This window comes from Sander lucioperca, chromosome 22 (assembly GCF_008315115.2).
Source record: "Sander lucioperca isolate FBNREF2018 chromosome 22, SLUC_FBN_1.2, whole genome shotgun sequence".
NCBI classification, from domain to species: domain Eukaryota; kingdom Metazoa; phylum Chordata; class Actinopteri; order Perciformes; family Percidae; genus Sander; species Sander lucioperca.
This window is the reverse complement of record NC_050194.1, coordinates 4,601,549-4,615,098: the sequence shown is the minus strand read 5'-3', so window position 1 is coordinate 4,615,098 and position 13,550 is coordinate 4,601,549.

The window sequence follows — 13,550 nt, the reverse complement described above, 5'->3', positions numbered from 1 at the left end:
TTCTTCTTTCCTTTTCCTTTTTTTTCTCCTCTTCTCTTCTTTTCCTTTTCTTTCCCCTCTTTAACCCTGCCCTTTATCTTAGCCCTTACCTTAACCCTCTCTTATCCCAGCCCTAACCTTAACCTCTCCCCACCCCCCACCCCCCACCCACCCCCCTCCCCTTCCAGCCCCCTCCCTCCCTCCCCAATTCTCTTCTAACCTCTCCCTCTCTTATATTTCCTCAACTTAACTCCTCTCTCTCCCCCTCTTTGGCCCTGACCTTTGACCTCTACTCCATGTGCTCTCATATGCATCTTAACAACTAAACATCTCGAGATTGATTGGTGTGTGAGTTTGGGGGCCTCGAGGAGGGGCGGGGATATCCTGGGCTTTTGCTCCTGATTAGTGGTTTGTGCATTAAGGTCTCACAGCCTTCGGCTGTGAGACTTTCTTTAATTTCCCCTAATCCAGCCCGTACCCTCTTTGGGAGCTGCCCTGGCTTCCCTGTCCCCTCTGAGAGGCTCCCCCTCTCCCTCCTTTCTTATTTCTGATCATTACTGCATTCTCAAGCTTCTGTGTTGAACATCCAACTTCATTATAAAATATTACTGTTACATACTATTTAGATGATATTAATGTTGTACATCTTATTGTGTTGACCCACTGGTCTCTCTGGTCCACCTTTTGAATGTCTGACTCAAATTGCCATTTTACTGTTTATAATATGTATCACAACATCGGGATTCTGGGAATACCAGACTCATAATGTACCGTATCAACCATGGACACTGGACAATTGTCCACTTTGCTCTTTGCCCAGGACCTTTGACCTTTTGACTCTGTCTGTTGGAACTCTGTTTTTTAATCCGACTACATCTTCCCTCTCTGGAGGCGCCCTCATTTTTAGATGGATACGAACACTTTTTTATGCCAGCAGTGTCTGGCTTTCTCCCTCCACATGGAGGCGCTCTTGTTTTTTGGACTAATTCCTACAATTATACTCTGCATTAGCTTCTCATGTTATTATCTTGTTAATGTGATGGTTTTCTATTGTTCACAGCAGTTAATATCTGTTTACAAGAGGCATTCATCAAATCCATTTCCTTTAACACACTCCTCAGAACTCCTAACCAAATAATCCTTACACAAGTTTAATGGACACAATGTATTTTTCACTAAATCAATATAACAATCCTATGCCACAACAAAGTGGAATTAATTTCACCACTTCTGTGGCACGTCATGCATTCCTCTTGTCTACAATTAACACTATGTTTACTTTTTAAAGTGCTTTGTGCAATAAATTATATGTATACAAGGAGTGCAGGAATTCACTAGTTCATGAGTTGCATAATTCCTTTAAGCATAGTAGAACCTCAGGAGCACGCAGGCTGCCCCTCATCATTGGCTCTCTTCTCTAGGACTGCAACTCATTTTTCGTGGTATCCTGCACTTTTGATTGTCTAAGTGTTTGATCTGCTGACATCGTGACTTTTATATTTCTGAATATGTAATAAAAAGTGTTTTTTCTTTCACACACATGTGTGCAGGCACGGATGCACACATGTGGGGGTATGAAATTACATCCTAATATACATATTTTTGTATTTATATTGAATGTCAAGCTACAAATTTTACTACATGTTGATATATTGCACTATGCCCTTCCTTAAAAAATTCTTGTTTAAAAACTATTTTGATTTATTTTGTTAATTAAAATCTGTTTGTAACATTGCGACGTGAATAAAATACACAAAATTCATTTGATCACACAGTATTGAAAATTCGATTAAAATCTTTATTAAAAATTATTTAAAAACTATTTCCATTTCTATTAAAATCTTTATTAAAAATCTATTAAAAACACTCTAAAATCTTTATTAAAAATGCTTTAAAATAATTCTCATTTCAATTAAAAGCTTTATTAAAAATCCTGTTAAAAACACTAAAATCTTTACTAAAAATATTCTTTTTGATTCAAAATGTTTAAAAACATTATTCACGTTGCAATGTCTTTGGACGCTCTCTTGTATATGGACTGCCTTTGTATAATACTGACGTCTTTGAATGTTACATTTTTTTCCTGGATGTTCTTGAACGCACCATTACCTACGTAGTGCTACTGGATTGGTTTTCTGAGATCGGGGAGGTGTAAATAAGGAAGTGATGTAGTGGCGGTCTTATACCCCACATATCTTACCTTCGGATAACTGCTGTGAATATTTATTCTGCATTATCTTGTTGTCTACAGCCTGAAGAAGACATACTATTGTCGAAACGCGTCGCTGTATGTTCGAAATAAATTTTTGTTGACAACATAAACCATCACGTCATTTTTACTTCTATCATTTTACATCATTTTTTACATTACAGTTTTATATTTAGTTAGCACTAGCTTTTTTTCTTCTCCACATCGATGATGAGACCCGTTAGCATGGAGGACGACTTCGATGGAGACTCTGGCTGGCAAACCGTCCGCTACCGAAGGGGCAGGCTCACTAACCGCGAGCCCGTTGAGGCCCGCAGACGCCGAGGACGCTATTTTGACCGGTATGTCCCGTTCGCCTCGTCCCCCAGCTACGGGCCTACCAATGACTCTGCTAACTACACAGATCGCTTTGCTAACGGGCCGTATGCTAGCTCCCGTTACCCTACCAGTAGGCCTGCTGATAACTATGCTTACAACAGATCAGCTAATGTCTACAGAGATAACTACCGGGGCAACAGACGAGCTAACGACTACCCTAACCGATCTAACCGTGCCCGTTTCCAAGCTCGTACGAGCTATGCTAACGAAGCTAAGGATTACCCCGAACGAGCTAACCAAGGCTACTACCGGGCCCGCAAAGACTATTCTGATGCAGCTAATGATTACCCTAGTCGAGCTAACCCCAGCTACAGACAATCTCGTACCAGCTACACCGATGAGGCCGAATTTTATCCCGATCGTTCTGGCCGAGGCTACTACGGAGCCCGCAACGGCTACACAAACACAGCTAATGATTATCCCAGCCGAGCTAACCAAAGCTACAGACAAACTCGGGTCAGTTACGCTGACGCAACCAGGCCTGGCAACTACGGCTCTAGGGGCCGCAACCCGGGTTACTACAGGGCCGCTAACCGTAGCTATGACCGTGGCGGAGCTAACTACAACCGGAGGAACTACTTACCGTCGGGTGACAGCGGAGATCGCCCTCGCCGACGTGGAGGCTTCAACGGCGGACCGGTCAGGCAGAACGGCTCACGTTCCCGTGGACGGCCGGGCCAGAGGGGGCCTCCTCAGAGACGGCAGGATGCGAGCTACAGCTACAACAGGAACACTGGTAATCCCAGACGACCACAGCATGTGGCACAGCGTGACCAGGACTCTGACTTTGTTACCATAACACGCACCATATACAGATGTATTAAAGCTAAACACCACTTACACAACATTTCCTCCCAGAACGCCCCACAAGCTATTCTTAAAGTCACAAAGCTGCTAACTGACACCATTAAGCCAGCAGATTTAAATACTCAAACTGGGGATCGCATCAAAGCTAATGCTAAAGAGTGGGAGCTTAACACTATCCAAACACTCCATGATCACTACACTGCCTCGCTACAGAGCAACCTGCAAGCTCTCTCACAACTCCAAGCTGATTCATGGGAGGGTCACTTTATAGTAGCAACCCGGTGGGCACGCAGACACTATGGCAGAAAAATTTCACAAACATCGCTAGATTCTGTATATGCCAACATAGTAAATATCACACAATCCCACACACAAACTCAAACACGGTCGGAAGTACGACCCCGCACACCCGCCCCACCCCAGGGGAACAACAGGGTGACTGAAGCCCCAGCAGAGGCGAACACACCGGCACCTCAACCACAGCCGGCACCACCGATTGAGAACCAACCTGCCCCCTCTGCCCGGCCGCCTCCTTCTACTCAGGACTGGGACCGCATCGAGACGGCTGAAGAGCCCCAACCTTCCACGTCTGGGGCACAACTACCTCAACGCCCGCCTAGGATTCCGAGGGATGAGATGAGACCTACACCCGTCTCTGGAGCGCAACAAATAACGGCGGAGATACATCGCACTTCTCAGGACCAGGAGCAGCAAACAGAACCACAAGACCAGGTACAGCCGGCAGAACCTCAAGACCGAGAACAGCAGACACAACCATCGGCGGTCGGGGACCCGGTGGAACTGGCAGTTTTGGCACCACCTTCTACCCGCCTCCCCCCTCCCCCCTCCTTCCCACCTTCTTTCCTCTCCCCCCTCTCCTCCTCCTCCCCTCTACGCCTTCCCGACCTCACTTCCCCTCCAGACTGCCCCTCCATCGACACCCCGACACACCAGGCTTCTGCTGGGCTCCAGACTCCGGCTGCCCCTGCTACAGTCCCTAGCCTCCTGTTGCAGGAGCCTGCCACCCCCACACCGCTCAGAACAGAGGTTCCCGACAAGGAGATACCGGAGGTGAGCATTTTGGATGACTCTGATTCAGTTATATGTGTTGACAGGCCTTTTTCGAGTTACAAACTGGGCCCTCTCAAACAACCAAAGGTCCAAACCACACTCTCTTTCACTCCATCGGTACAACGTCATGCTGGTTGCACACCACACAGAAATCCCAGAGTACTTAATAAGATGTCTGATTGGTCTCTGACTACGAACAAACCGGTGTTGATTATTGGCGATTCTAACCTGAGCAGAATTCCACCACAAACAGAGCCAAACATTCAGATTGAGAGTTATCCTGGGGCGACATTTAGACACGCTGAGGCCCTTCTGGCCAATACTGCAGTTTCCCAGAGTGTTGAAAAAGTGATTCTGTCTTTTGGCATAAATAGCAAGTTTCAGAATCCGGACACCACAATCTCTGAGATGAAAAAAGCTATCAAAATGGCTGAAATCGCCTTCCCAGAAGCCAGGATTCTGGTCCCAATAATCAACTACTGCCGTGACTTATCTACCACAGAGCGGAATAACTTGGCAGACCTCAATACTGAGATTGTTTGTTACCCAGACTCCATACCTTTACTCTCTAGAAATATCTTTGAAACAGAGTCTGACATGGTCCACTGGACCCCGCGTGCTGCCCAGCACATGTTTGACCACTGGGTCGCGCATTTAAACGCGCTCACCCCGTAAGAATGACCCCAAAGGTCACGGGGTTAAAAACCGTACTCAACTTATCACAATCATATGTTTTAACTGCAGCACAAACAAGTCTGCTGAATAGAGGTCTGACATTTATTCCGTCCTGTTTAAAATTGACCAATAAAGAGATCAGAGACACTTTGAGATCAGACATTCAAAATTACCACAGAAGCTTGAGACTTGCAGTGTATTATAAAGATAAACCTGAAACCGTACAACTACCCTTTATGCCCAAGTCCAACTGGTCCCCAGCGTTAGCCCAGTTACCGCCCGAGGTTTCGGATCTTATCAAGCTGGACTTGGACATTTTTCAGGAACAGTATAGAGTAGGCTTTACTAAACCCAATCTATCTAAATTTGAACTGACAGCACTTGAACAACTTAGCAGTAATAGGAATATTGTTTTGAAGTCTGCTGACAAAGGTAGTGCTGTGGTAATTATGGATAGACAGGATTACCTCCACGAGGGTCACAAACAATTGTCTGACAGTAATTACTACACCAAACTGGACCGTCCTATTTTTAAAGAAACTGCTATTTTAGTTGAGAAAATTGTCACTTCTCTACATAACAAGAAATTCATCAATACTAAACAGAAACAATTTCTCCTAAGTGACAAAGAACCCAGAGCCAGACGTTTTTATCTCCTGCCCAAAATACACAAACCGAGACAAAAGTGGTCCGTTCCTCACAAGATTCCTCCCGGCAGACCGATAGTCTCTGACTGCAACAGTCCGACTTACAAAATAGCCCAGTTTGTCGATTTTTATCTTAATCCTCTTTCTACACTTCACGAGAGCTACGTGAAGGACACTTATGACTTTGTAGAAAAGATCAAAAACTTGAATATTCCTTCCACGGCCTTTCTGTTCTCTATGGATGTCTCCTCGCTATATACCAACATCAGCACACCCGAGGGGATACGTGCCGTCAGAAATACTCTCTTGAAATATCCGAACAGTAAAAGACCAGACAAGGAGATCATTCAGCTTTTAGAACTAACTCTCACGAGAAACGACTTCGAATTCGACGGCCAATTCTATCTACAGGTTCGCGGTACTGCCATGGGATGTCGATTTGCCCCGAGCTACGCGAATCTCTTCATGTCCCAGTGGGAGACTCAGGCTCTGGCTTCTTGTCCCAAACGACCCCTGCATTATTATAGATACCTTGATGATATCTGGGGCGTTTGGGAGCACACAAAGGAGGAATTTGATCATTTTCTTGACAAACTTAATCAACACAGTGACTCCATCAAACTAACAGCAACTTTGAGTAATGACAGCATTGATTTTCTCGATACAACAACCTTCAAAGGTCCTGACTTTGAACAAACACATAAACTTGACATCAAAGTGTTCTTCAAAGAAACAGACAGTCACTCCTTGTTGTATAGAACGAGTTACCACCCTAAACATACATTCTCTGGATTAGTCAAATCTCAGTTGCTGCGCTTCAAGAGGATTTGTACAAGACAGGTGGACTTTAAAGGGGCAGTCCGTATCCTCTTTGATTCTCTTTTGAACAGAGGTTACACATTCACTATGTTACAAAAAGCACTCAAAACATTTGAAGAGACTAAACCGATCTGTCTAGACTCCATTCTTCCCATCATTGTACAGTATTCAGAACAAAATGTCAAGTTTGTCAAGAAGATGAAAAATAATTTTAACCGTTCAGGGGGCCCTGTCTTCCTCAGCGAGTACAAACTCATCGCAGCTTACAGGAGGAATAAAAATCTCTGTGATTTTCTTGTTAGATCTAAACTGAGACCCCTAAATCCTCCTAAAACCAGGAAAATGGACAGCTTTTTTAGAATATATAGGACGGTCCAGAATCAAACCACCAAAGAAACTTTTACTACACAAGGGGGCTTGGATGTTCACACAAGGAACTGTGTATACTTGATCAGATGCCGAGAATGTTCAATACAATATGTGGGTGAATCTGGTAACAGTTTGCTGACGAGATTTACTCAGCATAGATACAATGTCACTAACCAAAAGAACTTGAACAATCCCTTGGTAAAACACTTTATACAACATAAATGGGAGAACTTGAGAGCTACAGTCTTAGAGGCTAATCAGTCTTGGTCAGTGCAACTCAGACGTAGATGTGAACGTGCGTGGATACAAAAGTTGGGCACACACATCCCAAGAGGTCTGAATGAAAAGTAAAGCAACTCAGTCTCTTTCTCCCCATCATCTTCTTCTCCTCCTCCTCCTTCTCTCCGTCTTCTTCTTCCTTTTCTTTCTTCCTTCTTTCTCTTCTTCTTTCCTTTTCCTTTTTTTTCTCCTCTTCTCTTCTTTTCCTTTTCTTTCCCCTCTTTAACCCTGCCCTTTATCTTAGCCCTTACCTTAACCCTCTCTTATCCCAGCCCTAACCTTAACCTCTCCCCACCCCCCACCCCCCACCCACCCCCCTCCCCTTCCAGCCCCCTCCCTCCCTCCCCAATTCTCTTCTAACCTCTCCCTCTCTTATATTTCCTCAACTTAACTCCTCTCTCTCCCCCTCTTTGGCCCTGACCTTTGACCTCTACTCCATGTGCTCTCATATGCATCTTAACAACTAAACATCTCGAGATTGATTGGTGTGTGAGTTTGGGGGCCTCGAGGAGGGGCGGGGATATCCTGGGCTTTTGCTCCTGATTAGTGGTTTGTGCATTAAGGTCTCACAGCCTTCGGCTGTGAGACTTTCTTTAATTTCCCCTAATCCAGCCCGTACCCTCTTTGGGAGCTGCCCTGGCTTCCCTGTCCCCTCTGAGAGGCTCCCCCTCTCCCTCCTTTCTTATTTCTGATCATTACTGCATTCTCAAGCTTCTGTGTTGAACATCCAACTTCATTATAAAATATTACTGTTACATACTATTTAGATGATATTAATGTTGTACATCTTATTGTGTTGACCCACTGGTCTCTCTGGTCCACCTTTTGAATGTCTGACTCAAATTGCCATTTTACTGTTTATAATATGTATCACAACATCGGGATTCTGGGAATACCAGACTCATAATGTACCGTATCAACCATGGACACTGGACAATTGTCCACTTTGCTCTTTGCCCAGGACCTTTGACCTTTTGACTCTGTCTGTTGGAACTCTGTTTTTTAATCCGACTACATCTTCCCTCTCTGGAGGCGCCCTCATTTTTAGATGGATACGAACACTTTTTTATGCCAGCAGTGTCTGGCTTTCTCCCTCCACATGGAGGCGCTCTTGTTTTTTGGACTAATTCCTACAATTATACTCTGCATTAGCTTCTCATGTTATTATCTTGTTAATGTGATGGTTTTCTATTGTTCACAGCAGTTAATATCTGTTTACAAGAGGCATTCATCAAATCCATTTCCTTTAACACACTCCTCAGAACTCCTAACCAAATAATCCTTACACAAGTTTAATGGACACAATGTATTTTTCACTAAATCAATATAACAATCCTATGCCACAACAAAGTGGAATTAATTTCACCACTTCTGTGGCACGTCATGCATTCCTCTTGTCTACAATTAACACTATGTTTACTTTTTAAAGTGCTTTGTGCAATAAATTATATGTATACAAGGAGTGCAGGAATTCACTAGTTCATGAGTTGCATAATTCCTTTAAGCATAGTAGAACCTCAGGAGCACGCAGGCTGCCCCTCATCATTGGCTCTCTTCTCTAGGACTGCAACTCATTTTTCGTGGTATCCTGCACTTTTGATTGTCTAAGTGTTTGATCTGCTGACATCGTGACTTTTATATTTCTGAATATGTAATAAAAAGTGTTTTTTCTTTCACACACATGTGTGCAGGCACGGATGCACACATGTGGGGGTATGAAATTACATCCTAATATACATATTTTTGTATTTATATTGAATGTCAAGCTACAAATTTTACTACATGTTGATATATTGCACTATGCCCTTCCTTAAAAAATTCTTGTTTAAAAACTATTTTGATTTATTTTGTTAATTAAAATCTGTTTGTAACATTGCGACGTGAATAAAATACACAAAATTCATTTGATCACACAGTATTGAAAATTCGATTAAAATCTTTATTAAAAATTATTTAAAAACTATTTCCATTTCTATTAAAATCTTTATTAAAAATCTATTAAAAACACTCTAAAATCTTTATTAAAAATGCTTTAAAATAATTCTCATTTCAATTAAAAGCTTTATTAAAAATCCTGTTAAAAACACTAAAATCTTTACTAAAAATATTCTTTTTGATTCAAAATGTTTAAAAACATTATTCACGTTGCAATGTCTTTGGACGCTCTCTTGTATATGGACTGCCTTTGTATAATACTGACGTCTTTGAATGTTACATTTTTTTCCTGGATGTTCTTGAACGCACCATTACCTACGTAGTGCTACTGGATTGGTTTTCTGAGATCGGGGAGGTGTAAATAAGGAAGTGATGTAGTGGCGGTCTTATACCCCACATATCTTACCTTCGGATAACTGCTGTGAATATTTATTCTGCATTATCTTGTTGTCTACAGCCTGAAGAAGACATACTATTGTCGAAACGCGTCGCTGTATGTTCGAAATAAATTTTTGTTGACAACATAAACCATCACGTCATTTTTACTTCTATCATTTTACATCATTTTTTACATTACAGTTTTATATTTAGTTAGCACTAGCTTTTTTTCTTCTCCACATCGATGATGAGACCCGTTAGCATGGAGGACGACTTCGATGGAGACTCTGGCTGGCAAACCGTCCGCTACCGAAGGGGCAGGCTCACTAACCGCGAGCCCGTTGAGGCCCGCAGACGCCGAGGACGCTATTTTGACCGGTATGTCCCGTTCGCCTCGTCCCCCAGCTACGGGCCTACCAATGACTCTGCTAACTACACAGATCGCTTTGCTAACGGGCCGTATGCTAGCTCCCGTTACCCTACCAGTAGGCCTGCTGATAACTATGCTTACAACAGATCAGCTAATGTCTACAGAGATAACTACCGGGGCAACAGACGAGCTAACGACTACCCTAACCGATCTAACCGTGCCCGTTTCCAAGCTCGTACGAGCTATGCTAACGAAGCTAAGGATTACCCCGAACGGGCTAACCAAGGCTACTACCGGGCCCGCAAAGACTATTCTGATGCAGCTAATGATTACCCTAGTCGAGCTAACCCCAGCTACAGACAATCTCGTACCAGCTACACCGATGAGGCCGAATTTTATCCCGATCGTTCTGGCCGAGGCTACTACGGAGCCCGCAACGGCTACACAAACACAGCTAATGATTATCCCAGCCGAGCTAACCAAAGCTACAGACAAACTCGGGTCAGTTACGCTGACGCAACCAGGCCTGGCAACTACGGCTCTAGGGGCCGCAACCCGGGTTACTACAGGGCCGCTAACCGTAGCTATGACCGTGGCGGAGCTAACTACAACCGGAGGAACTACTTACCGTCGGGTGACAGCGGAGATCGCCCTCGCCGACGTGGAGGCTTCAACGGCGGACCGGTCAGGCAGAACGGCTCACGTTCCCGTGGACGGCCGGGCCAGAGGGGGCCTCCTCAGAGACGGCAGGATGCGAGCTACAGCTACAACAGGAACACTGGTAATCCCAGACGACCACAGCATGTGGCACAGCGTGACCAGGACTCTGACTTTGTTACCATAACACGCACCATATACAGATGTATTAAAGCTAAACACCACTTACACAACATTTCCTCCCAGAACGCCCCACAAGCTATTCTTAAAGTCACAAAGCTGCTAACTGACACCATTAAGCCAGCAGATTTAAATACTCAAACTGGGGATCGCATCAAAGCTAATGCTAAAGAGTGGGAGCTTAACACTATCCAAACACTCCATGATCACTACACTGCCTCGCTACAGAGCAACCTGCAAGCTCTCTCACAACTCCAAGCTGATTCATGGGAGGGTCACTTTATAGTAGCAACCCGGTGGGCACGCAGACACTATGGCAGAAAAATTTCACAAACATCGCTAGATTCTGTATATGCCAACATAGTAAATATCACACAATCCCACACACAAACTCAAACACGGTCGGAAGTACGACCCCGCACACCCGCCCCACCCCAGGGGAACAACAGGGTGACTGAAGCCCCAGCAGAGGCGAACACACCGGCACCTCAACCACAGCCGGCACCACCGATTGAGAACCAACCTGCCCCCTCTGCCCGGCCGCCTCCTTCTACTCAGGACTGGGACCGCATCGAGACGGCTGAAGAGCCCCAACCTTCCACGTCTGGGGCACAACTACCTCAACGCCCGCCTAGGATTCCGAGGGATGAGATGAGACCTACACCCGTCTCTGGAGCGCAACAAATAACGGCGGAGATACATCGCACTTCTCAGGACCAGGAGCAGCAAACAGAACCACAAGACCAGGTACAGCCGGCAGAACCTCAAGACCGAGAACAGCAGACACAACCATCGGCGGTCGGGGACCCGGTGGAACTGGCAGTTTTGGCACCACCTTCTACCCGCCTCCCCCCTCCCCCCTCCTTCCCACCTTCTTTCCTCTCCCCCCTCTCCTCCTCCTCCCCTCTACGCCTTCCCGACCTCACTTCCCCTCCAGACTGCCCCTCCATCGACACCCCGACACACCAGGCTTCTGCTGGGCTCCAGACTCCGGCTGCCCCTGCTACAGTCCCTAGCCTCCTGTTGCAGGAGCCTGCCACCCCCACACCGCTCAGAACAGAGGTTCCCGACAAGGAGATACCGGAGGTGAGCATTTTGGATGACTCTGATTCAGTTATATGTGTTGACAGGCCTTTTTCGAGTTACAAACTGGGCCCTCTCAAACAACCAAAGGTCCAAACCACACTCTCTTTCACTCCATCGGTACAACGTCATGCTGGTTGCACACCACACAGAAATCCCAGAGTACTTAATAAGATGTCTGATTGGTCTCTGACTACGAACAAACCGGTGTTGATTATTGGCGATTCTAACCTGAGCAGAATTCCACCACAAACAGAGCCAAACATTCAGATTGAGAGTTATCCTGGGGCGACATTTAGACACGCTGAGGCCCTTCTGGCCAATACTGCAGTTTCCCAGAGTGTTGAAAAAGTGATTCTGTCTTTTGGCATAAATAGCAAGTTTCAGAATCCGGACACCACAATCTCTGAGATGAAAAAAGCTATCAAAATGGCTGAAATCGCCTTCCCAGAAGCCAGGATTCTGGTCCCAATAATCAACTACTGCCGTGACTTATCTACCACAGAGCGGAATAACTTGGCAGACCTCAATACTGAGATTGTTTGTTACCCAGACTCCATACCTTTACTCTCTAGAAATATCTTTGAAACAGAGTCTGACATGGTCCACTGGACCCCGCGTGCTGCCCAGCACATGTTTGACCACTGGGTCGCGCATTTAAACGCGCTCACCCCGTAAGAATGACCCCAAAGGTCACGGGGTTAAAAACCGTACTCAACTTATCACAATCATATGTTTTAACTGCAGCACAAACAAGTCTGCTGAATAGAGGTCTGACATTTATTCCGTCCTGTTTAAAATTGACCAATAAAGAGATCAGAGACACTTTGAGATCAGACATTCAAAATTACCACAGAAGCTTGAGACTTGCAGTGTATTATAAAGATAAACCTGAAACCGTACAACTACCCTTTATGCCCAAGTCCAACTGGTCCCCAGCGTTAGCCCAGTTACCGCCCGAGGTTTCGGATCTTATCAAGCTGGACTTGGACATTTTTCAGGAACAGTATAGAGTAGGCTTTACTAAACCCAATCTATCTAAATTTGAACTGACAGCACTTGAACAACTTAGCAGTAATAGGAATATTGTTTTGAAGTCTGCTGACAAAGGTAGTGCTGTGGTAATTATGGATAGACAGGATTACCTCCACGAGGGTCACAAACAATTGTCTGACAGTAATTACTACACCAAACTGGACCGTCCTATTTTTAAAGAAACTGCTATTTTAGTTGAGAAAATTGTCACTTCTCTACATAACAAGAAATTCATCAATACTAAACAGAAACAATTTCTCCTAAGTGACAAAGAACCCAGAGCCAGACGTTTTTATCTCCTGCCCAAAATACACAAACCGAGACAAAAGTGGTCCGTTCCTCACAAGATTCCTCCCGGCAGACCGATAGTCTCTGACTGCAACAGTCCGACTTACAAAATAGCCCAGTTTGTCGATTTTTATCTTAATCCTCTTTCTACACTTCACGAGAGCTACGTGAAGGACACTTATGACTTTGTAGAAAAGATCAAAAACTTGAATATTCCTTCCACGGCCTTTCTGTTCTCTATGGATGTCTCCTCGCTATATACCAACATCAGCACACCCGAGGGGATACGTGCCGTCAGAAATACTCTCTTGAAATATCCGAACAGTAAAAGACCAGACAAGGAGATCATTCAGCTTTTAGAACTAACTCTCACGAGAAACGACTTCGAATT